The 17,500-nt window shown below is 45.4% G+C and overlaps 1 long non-coding RNA gene across 1 annotated transcript in view; it reads right to left on the reverse strand.

Moving 5' to 3' along the window:
- Nucleotides 1–9,391: 9,391 nt before the first annotated feature.
- LOC135100290 (uncharacterized) overlaps nucleotides 9,392–17,500 on the reverse strand; it is a 13,191-nt gene continuing 5,082 nt past the window's right edge. The window contains exons 2-3 of the long non-coding RNA XR_010268581.1: nucleotides 11,875–12,006; nucleotides 9,392–9,847 (exon numbers count right to left, since the gene is read on the reverse strand). This is a non-coding gene — a long non-coding RNA (uncharacterized LOC135100290). The remainder of the gene's footprint in view (nucleotides 9,848–11,874; nucleotides 12,007–17,500) is intronic.

The following is a 17,500-nucleotide window of genomic DNA, read 5'->3' on the forward strand; positions in this document are numbered from 1 at the left end:
AAAAATGCAACACACGCACGCCACACTGCTTGGACACGCCGAGATGCAGGGACCGATAAACACATGCAAGCAGGGGAAGGAGAGACAGGGAGGAAGAAATGAACAGGGAAACAAATAATGATGATGATGGTGATGATTATGATAATAATAATAATAATAATAATAATAATAATAAGAAGAAGAAGAAGAAGAAGGAGAAGAGATTGAGATGCAGGGACTGATAAAGAGGAAAGGAAAGAAAGGAAGGAAGAAACAAATAAACAAACAAAAAAGGACAAGCTGAGATGCAGACTGATAAACAGATGCATGCAGGAAAAGGAAAGAAGAAATAGAGAAACAAAGAAGAAAAAGAAGAGATTCTTTACAGCCACTGCATATAGACTGAGAGGCTTAGACCAATAAACAAATGTATGTAAAAAAAAAAAAAAAAAAAACGCACCACAGACAGGCGGACATAAGAAGCAGAGACAAGAGTAGACAGAAAAATAAAAATAGTAATACACACGACACGCAAACAGACAGAAAAATTTATATGGATGATGGAGAAATTGACAGAAGAGCAACAGTCACACGCGATAATGATAGACAGAAAGACCGAGAGTTAGAGTGTTAAGCAGGTGGATTGAAAAAAAAAATAATGATAGACTGATAAAACAGATTCAGACGAATAGGTTAAGATAGAGAAAGCAGGCTGCGAGTTACACACACACACACACACACACACACACACACACACACACACACACACACACACACACACACACACACACACACACACACATCAGATGAATAGACTAATAGATAAATTCTCTATGTTTATATGTATGTAGTGTCCACAGATAGACAGATAGGTTAAGAGACAGACAAGGCAGACAGGAAGGCACATAAAGATGAAATATGTTTCCTCTCTCTCTTTTTCTCTGTGTCGTGTGTGAGATGCAGAGGAAGTACGTAAATATAGCTGTCAATTCGAACGGCTTCCTCTCTGAGCGCTTTGAGGCGTAGAGGAGACCAGTAGATGAAGGCCAGATACCGCTGACTGTCTAGCCCTCCTCTCCACCTGGCGCCGCGCTCCCCCTCCCTTCCTCCCTTCCTCCCTCCTTCCCTTCCTCCCAGCGACTCCACAAGGGAGGCAAGTCAAGATCCGTGTCACGAGAAGAGAAAATATAAAAAGGAACAAAAAAATGGATTGGAGTTATTGTTTCTGAGCCTTGCAAATCCATGAGCGAAACACCACCGCAGCAGCTGTCTCGTCTCGTGTTCGTGGTTCATGAAACAGTGATTCAGTATCGTGACTCACGGAACTGATTCAGACCAGTTAGTTGAAAGTTCACTGGACCGTCCAACATATATATATATATTTTTTTCTCTCTCGTGACTTTAATGAATGACTAGAATGAGTAACATTTTTTTAACGTGTTCATGTTATGTCAGCAGATTTCTTTCAGCCAGACGATATCACTTCAGCACTGTGAGTCTCTTCCACAACAGGTGACATGACGTGAGGAGGAACCACACTCATTGCTCCTTAAACCCATGAGCGCCAGTTTTCTCTGCTGTGTAATCGAGCACACCTCACTTTACCCTGTCAGAGGACTTCCGCCAAGGAGCAAGAAAGCGCAGGTACTTACGCCTTATCGTCTTGCCTCACCTGATGCCCCTGTGAGCACCACGCCGTATTCCCCCCCTCCTCTCTCTCTCTCTCTCTCTCTCTCTCTCTCTCTCTCTCTCTCTCTCTCTCTCTCTCTCTCTCTCTCTCTCTCTCTCTCTCTCTCTCTCTCCTCCTGCGCTCCGGCCGTCGTCGTAATCACTGACATAATCGAGGAGGAAGTCCCAGGGAGGCGCCTCCACTACCACCACCACCACCACCACCACCACCACCATCACCACCCTGGAGGAGGAGGAGGAGGAGGAGGAGGAGGAGGATGATGGAGCCCCTGAGTCGTCGATACAAAGAGGCGGCCGCCGGGAGAGAGGAGCCGCGGGCGGAGGCGGGTCCTGGGCGGTCCTGTTTCCCGGGCACAGTTACGGGAAATCACACTGCGTCGGGTTTCTATTCACACGGAAATTGGACTGTGCAAAAGCGTTGATAGCCGGGGCACCAACATTGTGGAGTGGCGGCGAGATGGCGGCGGGTGATGGCGGGAGGGGAGGGACAGGAGGGAGTGGGTTGTGGTGGTGGTGGTGGGGTAGAGGTGGAGGAGAAAGGGGAGGACGAGGAGGACGGGGGATAGGAGGAGTACCTGAAATGGGCGGCCGTAATGTATAAATAGCTCAATAGAGATCTTTGTCCTGGTGTCTTATCTCTCTCTCTCTCTCTCTCTCTCTCTCTCTCTCTCTCTCTCTCTCTCTCTCTCTCTCTCTCTCTCTCTCTCTCTCTCTCGCTCAGGTGAGAGAGAGTGCGCTATCTTATCTCCATCCATCGGTGCACGTGTTCTGTCTGTGGTTTTCCTGGTAATATTCAGGGTCGCTGGTTTGTGTTGTTGCGGCGTTTTTTCTCTCCTTTTTCTCCTCGCCGCTCAGCTACTGCATTCCGTGGCTTCCTTGCAATATTGTGTTTCTCCCACGGCTTACCTTTGAAATGCATTCATGCTCTCGTGTGGCGTATGACTGGCAGGGCGTCTGTGCTTCGGGGAGGTGGTGGTCTGATGAGGGATAAAAAGAACAGCTTGTTTTATATTCATGGAAACATTTATTCGCTGGCTCGTTTGCGTCACTAACCTTGCGTCACAGAGCTGAAGAAAACAACATTCTGACGTGGGTTTCCAACTGAGTGTTGCTTCAGTGCGCGAGGTGGAGGCTGTGGCCAATATCAGGTCACTTGGGGGGGACGGGGGCGGTGATAGGGCGGTGAAGGCATGCCCGGCCACAGGTGGGGAAGGCACGGCGTCCAGGATGAAGGGGGATGGGAGAGCAGCCAGGGGGTTGTGGGTGTCATTAGCAGGGCCGCGCCGAGCCATCAGCGAGGGCGTTACGCGGGTAATGAGATTTGAGGCTAATTGCTCGATTCTAGTTTGCAATAAAACGAAGGCAGAATAAACGCATAGAGGGAAAACAGTGTGGGAGAAACGGCGACAACCATAGCCGTGTTTGTGAATGATTTATGAGGCTTCGATTATGATAATGGAAAATTGACACGCGCATGATGATTGCATGAAAAGTATCACCGCAATATTTACATGAAATAATTGTTTATATTTGCATGAACGAATTGATGAAATGCATGGAATCTGTAAATGGTGGAGGCCTGCTGATTGGTCTGTGGGAGGGAGAGGGGAGGGAGTGGAGATGGGGGAGGGAGGGGAAAGGGATGGAAGAGTGAGGATTATGCGTTAAAAGAAATGAAATAAAGACTTGAGGGGTTCTGTTTGGTATTATTTGTACAATTAATGAATTTGCATTGCTGGTGAAGCGTGTGATGTGTAGTGGCGTGCGGCAGGCGTGGCGCAGCGTCACGAGCCTCAACGCCCACACGTTTTGTTTCGATGCGACAAAGACCATTTTAATTATTGTGCAAAGGCAGTGCATTAAGTCGTCCTTAGTTTTAAGATGCAAGCCAATTTCAATACGGATTTACGCTAAGCTGGAGCTCACTGCAAAATTGCTTCCCCGCAGCGCTGCCGCTTCTCACACACGATGCTTTCCAGGCCGCCACACGGTAAATATTAAATGAAATTACGTTTGTGCGGCCTGGTGCGGCGCGTGTGTAAAGCGGGGACACCTTGTTGATGGGTGGTACGACACCGCCCCTCCACGCGGCCATCACCTGTGGGCTGCATCTGGCCACGCCTGTTTCTGCTTCTTCCTTGGTAACAACGTGGTTAGTGTAGTGTTGTGTTAGGTCGTCACTAACGATGTCCGGCCAAAGAGAGAGAGAGAGAGAGAGAGAGAGAGAGAGAGAGAGAGAGAGAGAGAGAGAGAGAGAGAGAGAGAGAGAGAGAGAGAGAGAGAGAGAGAGAGAGAGAGAATTTCCTTTTCTATGATTTGAGCTCTTTCAAGTGTCTTTCAGGACACTTATCCCCCAGCTTTGGAGGATTCATTTGACTGTTCTCTTTGGGGACTGACGCCTCAGTGTGCCTTTTTTTTTTTACTTCCTTTTTGATGGCGCAGGCCAGAAACCCTCTTACATGTAAAAAAAAAAAAAAGATGTATATGTAGGCAGATAGATAGATAGTAGATGCTTATTTGCTTATTTATTTATTTATTTATTTATTTATTTATTTATTTATTTATTTATTCACTTACTTTCTTACTTATTAATGCAATAGCCGTGGCTTCCACAGCAGGACAATAGAACCCTTCCTTCGAAGTGATTGGAAAAGGTAACATTCGGGAAGACAAGAAAGCGGTAAGCGTAGAGGACTGTTCAACGGAACAATCCTATTACACTCCCCAGGCAAGCCGATGTCACGTCCTGGGGAGAGTTACGGCGCGGCAGATCTAGAGGGGACTGACCAGATTAAGATTATACCGCCTAGAATAGGGTGTGATCTTCCGCCCACGCCGCGCGCTGTCTTGTCTTGCGGGAGAGTGAATGGACAGTAATAACAAGGAGGAAGGAAATGTTAAGTATCGACATGAGCCGTAAAGGAGATTTGTTCACTCATTTGTGGATTCCCGTCAGGTAAATTTATCCTGTGGCGGGGCAGGAAGAGAACCACATCCTGCACGCGGGGAATCCTTAACGCCACGGCTCACTTAGAAAAGATCCTTATTTTCCTCTCTCTCTCTCTCTCTCTCTCTCTCTCTCTCTCTCTCTCTCTCTCTCTCTCTCTCTCTCTCTCTCTCTCTCTTAAATGATAAATTCTCAGTCGGATCTTGATAAGTCCCTTGCAGTGATCAGATAAATGGGAGGCATGTACGTTTTAACCCAATAGAATGCCTAATCTTTCAAGTAAATCCCCAAACCAGTAAACGCGATTGTGACATAAGCCGGGGGAATGTACAGCAGCGGCGTGACGAGGGCTTCAGTCTTGTCCGCAATGCTTACATGTGACAAACCAGCTCTTGTAGTTATTTCGGGAGCTTTGAGCATTGTATTTATTTTATTTCCTTCTCTAAATGCTCAATTATATTCTTGCACAGGGAAAAAAGAAGGAAAAAAAAATGGTGGCAGCATACGTTTGAACACACATTGCACTTCCGGTTTTCCAGGCCGCCTCCAGTTTTTCAGTCCACCTCCAGAACACAAATGGTGGAGACAAGTTTTCTCTTTGAGGGCAACATTAACGGTGAATGTGTGGCCGTTCCGCTCTCGCCCGCAGCAGTCAATCATTGTGCGTGCCATTAACTGGGCCTCGCGGTGCCTCGCAGGGAAACCCACTCCACGCTGACTAGTGGACAACCGTAACATGAGAGCCGCAGCCTGTGTGTCATATGCATGCAGATTATGAGGATGTAGATGTAGGTAGATAATGCTGCTCGTGTGTGTGTGTGTGTGTGTGTGTGTGTGTGTGTGTGTGTGTGTGTGTGTGTGTGTGTGTGTGTGTGTATCTAAATCGTTGTCTGAGCGTCTGAGGTGTAACAAATCTCCTCTTGGCCTTCATGCCGGAGTGGGCAGAGGGTCGCCGGGCAGAGCTGGGGTTTGGGAGCAGCTGAAGGTGTTGTCGGTTGGAAAGGTCATGGTGTGGCAGCTGCCTTCCAAACACACCTTGAGGCCGCGTGGCAGAAGTTAATTTAGGACATCCTCGGGGATCACCTTTCGTGCACTGGCTGGCGGCGAGGGTGCGGCCAACACCCTCAAGGCTCGCAGCGAGAGGTGCCTCCAGTACTTGTGTCGAGGAACGGGTGTGCATCTCAATGAGGACACACTACTATGAGGCACGAGTGTCCTTGGACGTGATGACTGAGGAAAATTTTTGTACTTACACTGTATTTAGTTCATTACGAGTTGATGCATCGTTTCTTCAACTCTCCTTGACAGACGAGCATCTGTTGGTTCTTGTTCCCGTGATGAATGACACCAAGGACTTCCTGCCGGACTCCCGCAGCGAGCGGCAACAAACCAGGCAGGCGAGACACCCACTTTTTTGGTAATGCTGACAAGCGGCTTCTTTGTTATGGCCCGGCGTGTTGCTTCACCTTATTGTGGTGAGCGCCTTATCTTGTGTTATGTAGACTAGCAAGGGTAGGACTGTGTTGCTTCCTTCGGACCATCAGAGAGAGAGAGAGAGAGAGAGAGAGAGAGAGAGAGAGAGAGAGAGAGAGAGAGAGAGAGAGAGAGAGAGAGAAAGTTTAATCAGCATGTCATCTCATCGTCAGTTCCATATAATAACAGCATAGCATCGCAGCGTGCCATTAGTTCTCATCATCTGCAGTAACCTCCTTGCCATCCTCCCGCCGCCAGCCCACACCCACACAGCGTACAACCGCGAACATTGCAACGCTGCTAACAACACTTCTGAGTCATCCTGCCTTGCACTGACCTCCATCCTCTGTCCTTCCTTTAACAAACATCACCACCAGACCAACATACCACCTTCCATCAGTCCACCGCATCCATCTTCAATAATCCACTACTCATCATCCACTTCATTTCTCAATCACACATCTTTTTTCCTCCCTAACTGTGGATTTCCAGCTGTTCTTGGTGGGTGTTTTGGATTAACGAGAAGGGGCAGGAGAGGGCGGGGCGGGGCGGGGCGGGGCGGGACACGTTACCACCTGCGCGTCTCTTCGGGTATTCCTATCACGACTGACTGGTCGGGACAGAGGTCATTGGTCGCTTCCGGGGAACCTTGACGCAACTCTTCAGACGATATGGCGTGATATTCTCTCTCTCTCTCTCTCTCTCTCTCTCTCTCTCTCTCTCTCTCTCTCTCTCTCTCTCTCTCTCTCTCTCTCTCTCTCTCTCTCTCTCTCTCATATGGTTAAGCAATGGAACGGGCAGGATATGAAATTAACTTCTTTATCGCTTGTGTGCGTGTGTATATGTCTGTGTCTGAGAGACAGAGAGAGAGAGAGAGAGAGAGAGAGAGAGAGAGAGAGAGAGAGAGAGAGAGAGAGAGATAAGATGGAGATAAGATGGAGATTGCAATGCAGATGTGGTGAAGATTGACAAAGATTAGAAGAGATAACGAGTGAAAGAAACAAGAGGAAACAAAGAGAGAGAGAGAGAGAGAGAGAGAGAGAGAGAGAGAGAGAGAGAGAGAGAGAGAGAGAGAGAGAGAGAGAGAGAGAGAGAGGAATTGCTGGAAAATACAAAGAGGAAAAACAAGAAGATATTAAATAAGTACTCGGAAAAAAAGTTTTACAATTATGTATATTATGATTACATTAAGCCCTCTCTTTACCTCCTATCCTCCTCACCCCCCTCCCATTCCCGTCCCACCCCAATCCATCTCCCTTGCCTCCCCACTTTCTTGGTCACGGGGGGGGGAGAGTGAGAGTGAGAGAGAGAGAGAGAGAGAGAGAGAGAGTCTGGGAAATATGTCACTGTGAACTATTACTACTCTCTCTCTCTCTCTCTCTCTCTCTCTCTCTCTCTCTCTCTCTCTCTCTCTCTCTCTCTCTCTCTCTCTCTCTTTCTCTCACTCGTAAATTCGTCTTAAGATTCTTGCCTTTTAAAGTTTTCCCTGTCTTATCTGCGCATTGGCTTGGCTTTAGCGTGGTTTTTGTGTGCTTGTGTCTTTATTATGATCGTAAGCTGTGTACGTGAGGGTGTGTTTGTGTGTGTGTTTTGTAATCGTAGCCAAGCAGAGTCTTAATTTCTTAGAATTGCGGAAAAAAGCTGTGTTCGTAATTGATATTGCGTGCTAGACAGTGATAAGTTGCGGCCGAGAGAGAGAGAGAGAGAGAGAGAGAGAGAGAGAGAGAGAGAGAGAGAGAGAGAGAGAGAGAGATTGGGATTTCCGCACAGTTTTCCTCCTCCTCCACTCTCTCTCTCTCTCTCTCTCTCTCTCTCTCTCTCTCTCTCTCTCTCTCTCTCTCTCTCTCTCTCTCTCTCCTCTTTTCTTCCCTTCTTCCCTTCTTTATCCACTTACCTCACATTTTCCCCTTTCTAATCCCTTACGCTCTCCTTTATCATTATTACTCTACCTGGATTACTCTCTCTCTCTCTCTCTCTCTCTCTCTCTCTCTCTCTCTCTCTCTCTCTCTCTCTCTCTCTCTCTCTCTCTCTCTCATAATCAACCATCAAGTGTTTTGTCCATCATTTGTTTATTTTATCATGCAGAGAGAGAGAGAGAGAGAGAGAGAGAGAGAGAGAGAGAGAGAGAGAGAGAGAGAGAGAGAGAGAGATTGTTTTACCTCCTCCTCCTCCTCTTCCTCCTTCTCCCGATCACTTTCCCTCCTCCCCCACGTCCCCTTCACCCCCATGGGCGCCGCGTGCCTGCTTCCCTGAGTGTCTCGTCTGCCCTCACAACAAAGCCCCCATGGCCCTCACCCCCCTGACCTCCCCCTGCCGCAGACGAACGTTTCGGGTCGCCGCCGAGGTCACACATCCTTCTCACTCCCGCTTTTGACCTCCCGCCACCACCACCACCACCACCACCACCACCACCACCACCACCACCACCACCACTGCTATTTTGTCATGGCCTGCTTGCTTTCCCATACAAATAGATGGATAGGTAGACAGACAGACAGGCAAATAGATAGAAAGATAGATAGATAGATAGATAGATAGAGAGAGAGAGAGAGAGAGAGAGAGAGAGAGAGAGAGAGAGAGAGAGAGAGAGAGAGAGAGAGAGAGAGAGAGAGAGAGAGAGAGAGAGGTTGAGTTGCTGACTCCTGTACAAAATTCAAGTAATTAATTCAGACCTTAAATATACAATAAGTAGCATAATGTCGAAGTACAAAGAGAGAGAGAGAGAGAGAGAGAGAGAGAGAGAGAGAGAGAGAGAGAGAGAGAGAGAGAGAGAGAGAGAGAGAGAGAGAGAGAGAGAGAGAGAGAGAAATCCAATAACTGTAATTTCAGCTGTTGTTAAGCTAACTAATGCTGGAAAAATATACATTCATATACCTACACACACACACACACACACACACACACACACACACACACACACACACACACACACACACACACACACACACACACACACACACACACACACACACACACACACACACACACACACACACACACACACACACACACACACACACGATAGCTTGACCTTTCTTGATAAGAGGCAGGACATTCTCGTTTGCTCACACAGGATATTCAGTAACGTAGCAGCAGCATTACGGACATACCTCCCTTAACTTCTTCTCCTTAACTTCCTTTGAACTTTTATCCCCTTACTGTAAACGAGAGGCGAAACAACAAGGATGGATTTTATTCTTTTGTGTATTCGAGGAGTGTTTGTTTGTTTACTCATTTTGTTTTTGTTGGTGAGGAGAAATCAAAGTTGAGGTCCCTGATTGTTTTGTCTTTATTATTGATAGATGTACGTTTATTTATTTAGGTAGTCATTTAAGAAGTCAGTGAGTGAGTGATTGAATGAGTCAGCCAGTTACTTAGTCAGCCAGTCAGTCAGTTTCTTAATCAGTCAGTCAGTCGGTCAGTTACTTAGTAAATTATTCAGTCTAACAATTGGTATTTCACTCAGTCTGCTACTGATAGGTAGTTAGGTAGTTAATTAATTAATTACTTATTTACATATTTATTTATTTAATCCTGTGTGTGTGTGTGTGTGTGTGTGTGTGTGTGTGTGTGTGTGTGTGTGTGTGTGTGTGTGTGTGTGTGTGTGTGTGTGTGTGTGTGCTGCTCTTGGTCTTTGTCTGGTTGGCTGGTGGTGTCCCGAGTTTTTGTGGAAGGCGTAGGTGGATGGACGGTGGATGGCCGGTGGTGCAGGCCGTGGAGGCAGACAGACACCTGGCGGGACTTAATGCTGATTCACACCTGGAAGTGAAAATTCAGTAAAAGACAATAGAGAAAAGCATAAAAATAGGACGAGAAGAGATCACGTTTGAGACTCGTTGAATACACGTTTAAAAAATGTGTAAATGTGTGCAAAGATGAGTGATGAATTAATTATGTCCGTATGTACGTTTAACACACACACACACACACACACACACACACACACACACACACACACACACACACACACATTAATTTTAGTAATAAAACATGTTAGAACATTCCTATACCAACATGTTACAGAGAATCCAGTTTGTCATGAAGCATTACAGACAGGAGGTGAATCCCAGTAAAGGAGATTACCATGGAATGCAAGCCTCCTTTTGTTGTATAAACCGGAGCTAAGAGATGAGAGTCTCTGATGTAAATGCACCGAAGGCTCCGTGTTGTGACATTTACAGGAATGCCACGAACACGCTTGTTTTGGAACTTAGACGTTAAATAATAAGTAAAAGAAAAGAAAAGACAAAAGGTGGTGGGAGACGTGATGTGGCACGCAGTAAGGAGATAAGAAGTGCGAGGCAAAGACGGCTGTGTTGCTGTGTTTGGAGTTACTTCCTTCCTGTTCTTCAGCTTTTCAAGTAATCTTGGTTATTAAATACAATCGATAGCTCTTTTGACGGAAATTTATTGACTGATCTGGACTCATATTTTCTTACTAAGGGGGGAAGAAGAATGGTATTTAGGAGGAAATAGTCAGGCTGGAGAGAAAGGTGACGGGTGGCGAGGCCCATAACTCTGCAGCAGCCCGTGTTCCCGGTGTATATACAGATAACGCGGTGGGTGATGTCAGACCCGGTGGTTACACGAACATGCTTGCTGATAGTGTCAAAATCTTGAGACTCGTCCAAAACAAAGAGTGGTGCGTGGCGCTCCGGCAAGATATCGATGAACTATAAAGGCGGAGTGAAGTGTGGAAGATAAAATTCAGTGCAGACGATCACCGAGCAATAAAACTGTGGGAAGCAGGATGAGACTGAGAATACGACCCATGCAGGCTGGGAGGGAACACCATAAAGCCTGCTGATAAAAAAGAAAGATCCGGCATCGTTTTGGATTCTCTGTTTGGGAAGTGGCAATTAAGTCTTTTTTTCCGCCAGTCTGATTTTAAACTTAAAAAGAAAAGGAGGCTCTGAAATTTCCCTTGAGGATATAATGCAAGAGATAGACGTACTACACACAAGCAGCCACTGTAAGAGGCAGCGTTGAAAGTTATTCCTAGATAAAGGCACTATCAGAAGACTTGCCACATCACGCACACGTTTGCCTCTGGTGTACTGCTGATGTATGGATGCTGCGTTCAAGGAATTACATCAAGAAAGTATCTGCAAGAAAGGTGAGGTTAACTGAGTGCCTGATTAAGGAGAGGATCGGAAATGGTGTCCCATGGTGCTGATATGATGCTTTGCATGACGATTTTTAGACGATTAAAGATACCAGGAAAAATGAATGGTAGCAATTTATTCACACACAAAGGAAGGGAACGGGGTGAGGTTGACCGTGCGTCAGTCTCTCCTCAAGATGAATTTTAACACGAAAGAAAAAAAAAAAAGGAAAAGGATTTTGATGTATAGAAAGATAAATCTCGACTCACTAACAATGAATACAAGACGTGACGGCATTGCACAGAAAGGCAAGTCTCTCCACACTAAGAAAGAAGGAAAAGTCTGATAGTGATGCACTGAAAGGGAAATTTGGCCTCAAAAGAGGAAAAGAGTCTTGACGGCGAAGCACAGACGCGTGACATGACTTGAGGACACTGAGAGAAATGACTGTAACATCCACCACCATCACCACCACACCAAAACGCTGCATTAAGAAAGTTTGAGAGAGAGAGAGAGAGAGAGAGAGAGAGAGAGAGAGAGAGAGAGAGAGAGAGAGAGAGAGAGAGAGATATATATATATATATATATATATATATATATATATATATATATATATATATATATATATATATATATATATATATATATATATATATATATATATATATATATATTGCTTACCTACACGTTGCCTTTATTCGAGGAACCAGTTTATAGGTAATCTGTGTGGGCTGGAAATCTGCCTCAATTAGAGGAGACTATCTTGAAGAACCATCAGGAGGCCAGGCAGTGTAACATAACCTTCAATCATTCCTGGAGGAATACAGTTAGGTAAGTATAATTTTGTAAGGCACACACACACACACACACACACACACACACACACACACACACACACACACACACACACACACACACACACACACACACACACACACACACACACACACACACACACACACACACACACACACACAAGGTCATGCCACACCGTATCACCACCACCACCATCACCATCGTCATAACTGTCGGTCTCACCACCACCATCACCCCTATCAACAACAACAGCAACAACAACAACAACGACAACAACAACAACAACAACAACAACAACAACAACAACAACAACAACAACAACAACAACAACAACAGCAACAGCACTAATAACAACAACAACAATAATAATAATGGTTATGCAATGCACTGCTACTACTACTACTACTACTACTACTACTACTACTACTACTACTACTACTACTACTACTACTACTACTACTACTACTACTACTACTACTTCTAGCCTTATGAGCATACACAACATTTCTTCTGTCTAACTGTCTGACTATATGTCCGTTCATCTCTCTCTCTCTCTCTCTCTCTCTCTCTCTCTCTCTCTCTCTCTCTCTCTCTCTCTCTCTCTCTCTCTCTCTCTCTCTCTCTCTCTCTGATGCGAATAAGTTGCATTACAACACGGAAACTTGATCGCTCCCTGCATTAATACGGGCAGAGAGAGAGAGAGAGAGAGAGAGAGAGAGAGAGAGAGAGAGAGAGAGAGAGAGAGAGAGAGAGAGAGAGAGTCATGCCACACACTCACTCCAGTCTCTCACCACGCCATTCATTCGTCCTGTGCTCAAAACGTTCGCTCCTCGTCGTCGTGCTCCAACTCATCATTCTCCCTCCACTTCCTGTTCTGATCCATCTGTTTCTCAAGACCCTCGTTTCGTTAATCTCATTCCGTTTTCCTCTTCTCATATCCTCCTTTGCTTTTCCTCCCTTTTTTCCTTCTTTTTATCCTCACGCCTTTGCTCTCCTCGTTTCTCTTTTGTCGATTTTCCTTCTCATTTTTCTCTTTTCCATATCCCTTTTTTTTTTTCTCAATCTCCTTTAATTATTTTCCTTCCCTCTCCTCTTTACATTTTCCTTCCTTCTCTTCCATTCTCTTTCCCCCTTTACACTTTTCGTATTTCATCATTTCCTTTTCTTTTCCATTCCCTTTACCTGTCATTTTTCCTCCCTCTTTCCCTTCATTCCATCCACCTTCTTCCTCTCCTTTCTTTTTTTTTCTCCTGCCTTTATCCCCTCCCTTATCTTTGCCTTCACCTATTTTCTCCATTCCCTCTTCTTTCACCACGAACTCCTCTCTTTTGTCTTATGCGTCCATATATCACTTTATCATACCCTTTGTAATATTTTTTTTTCTCTCCCGCTCCCTCTCTGTACCGTCTTTTTCTTTCCCTTCATTCCCACATACACCCACACACCAGTACATCCCACTTTAGAGGACTTGGTCGTTTGGTCACCTTTTCCTGCTGTGACATCCCCGAGGGGCGTGGTATTGCCCTGGTCTCATGCGTGTTGCGAGCACATTTTCTCCCTTGCCCGTCTGTCTCCACTCGTTATACAGCAGAACGCCCATTACCTGCTGTTCTCTGGGCTCCATTATGTGCTGTCTACCCTCTCCCCACCACTTCCACCTGCTACAGTCACCTTTACTATTTTCCTTCTTGTTATTTCTTATGTTACACCTCCTCCTCCTCCTCCTTCTGTTCGTCATTTTCAAGCAGCCACCGCTACTCACGCTCGTCTCACTCGTCTCGACACGCTTCACGCTTCTATTGCTTCCTCTTCCTCGACATCTTCAAGTACCAGGCAACGTCAGGCAGTCATACCTGTCTCACTACTCATGATATACTGCATCACTTGCTTTTTTCTCCTTTTTTCCTCTCTTTCTTCTCTCTTCCTGCACACACTTGCTCGTAAAACCACATATTATACCCTCTCATTCGTATCCAAATAAAAGTTACTAAAAACAAACAAACAAACACACCCGTACCTACATCCACCTACCACCTACACATCCACATCCGCTTACCACCTTAAACACCACCTTAAACACATCCGCATTTGCCAACAAGAACATCCCAAACTCACACCACTTCTGTAAACACGCCCACACACTCACCCACACTCACATCCACACTTACACTCATACAAGGACAAGCAAAAAAAAAAATAAAATAAAATAAAAAAATAAATAAACAAATAAATAAAAATAAAATAAAATAAAAAAAAGATAAAAAAAAATCCATTCCACACTTTCTAAGACCCCCTATCGGAAAAAAATCCTCCATACCCAATTACAATACCCCCAAAAGAAAAGAATAAAAACAAAAACAAATAAACAAATAGATAAACCCATCCTCATTTTTCTCCAACTCCACAAGCTTCCTACTCCAGATCCACCCACCTCCACTATAAGACCCCGACCCGAAAACCCTCCACGTTAAAAAAAAATCTTTAAAAATTCCACATTCTAGTCCATCTTCACAAGCTTTCCACACTCAGACCCACCTAACCACCCACCACCCACATCCCGCCCCCGCAGCACGTCGAGGCACCTGGACCAAGTTACGTACACACCCGGTACTCGCACAGACCGCCAGCCAGCCAGCCAAGTGTGAGGGTCCTTCCTTCACAGCGGAAACGGGATGATGATGGGCCAAATTTAGCTGTCGTTGTATAATGTGTATGTTTTCGCATTATCCTTTCATCATACGCCGCTCAGAGATTGGGGGAAGAAGACGATGACGAGGAAGAGGAGGAGGAGGAGGAGGAGGAAGGGAGAGATGGGGGGAAGTGGGGAGAAGGAAGAGGAGGAGCGATATATTGTGACCCATTTACGACAAAAAAAGATAAAAATGGTGAATATTTATCCGGTTTAACCACCACTCGTAACCGGAGATGCCGGTAATGGAGCAGCGGGCTGGCGGTGGCTTTAATTGAGGGAGATTTGGCGCGAGCAGGACGAGGAGGAGGAAGAAGAGGATCAGGAGGGTGAGGGGGAGAAGTAGGTAGTGATGGTGGCGGTGGTGTTGATATTGGTGAAAGAATAGTAGTAGTAGTAGTCGTAGTAGTAGTTAGTAGTAGTAGTAGTAGTAGGAGGAGGAGGAGGAGTAAGAGGAGGAAGAAGATAACTCAGAATAATTATAATAATGTGATTAGAATAAGAATATAAGGGCAAAGGAAAATGAGGCGGAGCAAGAGGGGGGAAGAAAAGAAGAAGGAGAAAAGGAAGGGAAGGAAAGGAGGAGGAGAAGGATGATGATAAATAATTATAATAAAAGTAATGATAAAGAAAAGAAGGAACGAAGATAACAACAACAACAACAACAACAACAACAACAACAACAACAACAACAACAACAACAACATTAAGGAGCAGAAGGAAGAAGTGGAGAAGAAGGAAGAGAAGATGGGGAGGGAGGATGAGGAGGACTTGAATGAGGAGTGGGTAATGAAGAGGAATTTTGTGGGTGAGGAGGAGAGGAAATGGGGGAAGGGAATATAAAGCAAGAGGAGGAGGAGGATAATAATAATAATAATGATATGAATAAAAATAATAATGATAAGGAGAAGAAGAAAAACAAAGATAAGGACTAGAAGAACAAGGAATAGGAGGAGGAGTAGGAGGAAGAAGAGGCGATAAATAATTTGTTGGCAAAGGTAATGGAGGACGAGGAGGAAGAGGAAGAGGAGGAGAATAAGGAGGAGGAGGAGGAGGAGGATAAGGAAGAGGTGAAGGAGAACGAGAGGAAGGAGGATGAAGAGTAGGGGAAGGAGAAGGAGGAGGAGGAGGAGGAGAAGGAGGAGGAGGAGGAGGAGGAGGAGGAGGAGGAGGAGGAGGAGGAGGAGGAGGAGGAGGAGGGGATAGAAGGAGGAGGACCTGAATGAGAAGGAGAAGGTAGTGAAGAGGAATTTTGCGAGTGAGGAGGAGAGGAAATGGGGGAAGGGGATGTGAAGGAGGAGGAGGAGGAGGAGGAGGAGGGATAGTTTGAAGATTGCAGGATTTATAAAATTACTAAATTATAGACCACTTTGCCAAGTACTGGAGGGGGAGGGACCTCATTAACACCTGAACGAGAGAGAGAGAGAGAGAGAGAGAGAGAGAGAGAGAGAGAGAGAGAGAGAGAGAGAGAGAGAGAGAGAGAGAGAGAGAGAGAGAGAGAGAGTTTAGTTGAATGATTAAAAGTGATGTTTTGCTTCCTGTATTTATGTATCCTGTTTGGTAATTGTATTTTTTTCCCTCTTCCATTTATTCTTGTCTCCTGTCATATTTCTCTCTTCTTCCGTCTTCACCTCTTCCCTTCCTCTCTTCACCTTCTCTGTTGTCTTCTTAATGATTTCTTGACATCCCCCTCCATTGTTATTTTTTCTCACCCACTCAACTTACTCATCCTCTTCTTTCCTTCCTTCCTCTCTTTATCTCCTCCATGCTCACTAGTTTCTACTTCTTCTCTTTCACATCTCTCTTCCCCATTCCCTTTCTTTCCCTTTCTATTCTTTATCTTCATCCAGTTCTGTTTCATCAACGACTCGTCTTATTTTCTCTGCATTCTATCTAATATTTTCCCATCCTACTTCATTCACCAACTTCTTATTTCTGCCTTCCATTTCCTTTCTGTGCTCTGTGCTTGTCCTTCTTTCCTTCTGTCACCACTTAAAATAACTAAATAATTCTTCTGATGTGGCTAAATGCATGCCTTGCCTCCTCCTCTAGTTTCTCTCACCTCTATTCTGTCCACCTCTCTAATACAAGAGTTAACCAGTACTCTCAATCATTTATCTCTTTCTCTGGTAGACTCTGGAACTCACTGCCTGCTTCTGTACTCCCTCCTTCCTATGACTTGAACTCTTTCAAGAGGGGAATCTCGAGGCTCTTATCCTCCACTTTTGCATGATCCTTTTAACCTTTCTTTTTCGACTGGCTCCTTAATGTTTTTTTTTTTTCTTTTCTCTTTTCGTTGCCCTTGGCCAGTGCCCCTCTTACATAGAAAATAAAAAAAAACAATTATTCGTCCCACTTCCCCGTCACCTGTATCAACTCCCTTCCATCCCCCCCCCTCAGTCTTGTGCCGTCGCCCTACCCCTGCTTGCTTTAATGAGGGCATCGGGGTGCAGGTCACAGCGGGGCGGTAATGCACAGGCGCCGCACTTCGGGAATGGCTTGCAACCTTTTTTAATTCCCCAGTGTATATAAGCGCCTCTGATTTCCCCCTCAGGAATACGGCAAAGGTCTGGGGCTTATGTCATGGGTGTCTGCTATCTCTCTCTCTCTCTCTCTCTCTCTCTCTCTCTCTCTCTCTCTCTCTCTCTCTCTCTCTCTCTCTCTCTCTCTCTCTCTCTCTCTCTCTCTCTCTCTCTCTCTCTCTCTCTCTCTCTCTCTCTCTCTCTCTCTCATCCTCTTCTATCCTCCTCCTCTTCCTCAAGCAATCAGTTACACAGAGTAAATGAACAAATAAGTGTATAG

Source organism: Scylla paramamosain, chromosome 5 (assembly GCF_035594125.1).
Source record: "Scylla paramamosain isolate STU-SP2022 chromosome 5, ASM3559412v1, whole genome shotgun sequence".
Lineage (NCBI taxonomy): Eukaryota > Metazoa > Arthropoda > Malacostraca > Decapoda > Portunidae > Scylla > Scylla paramamosain.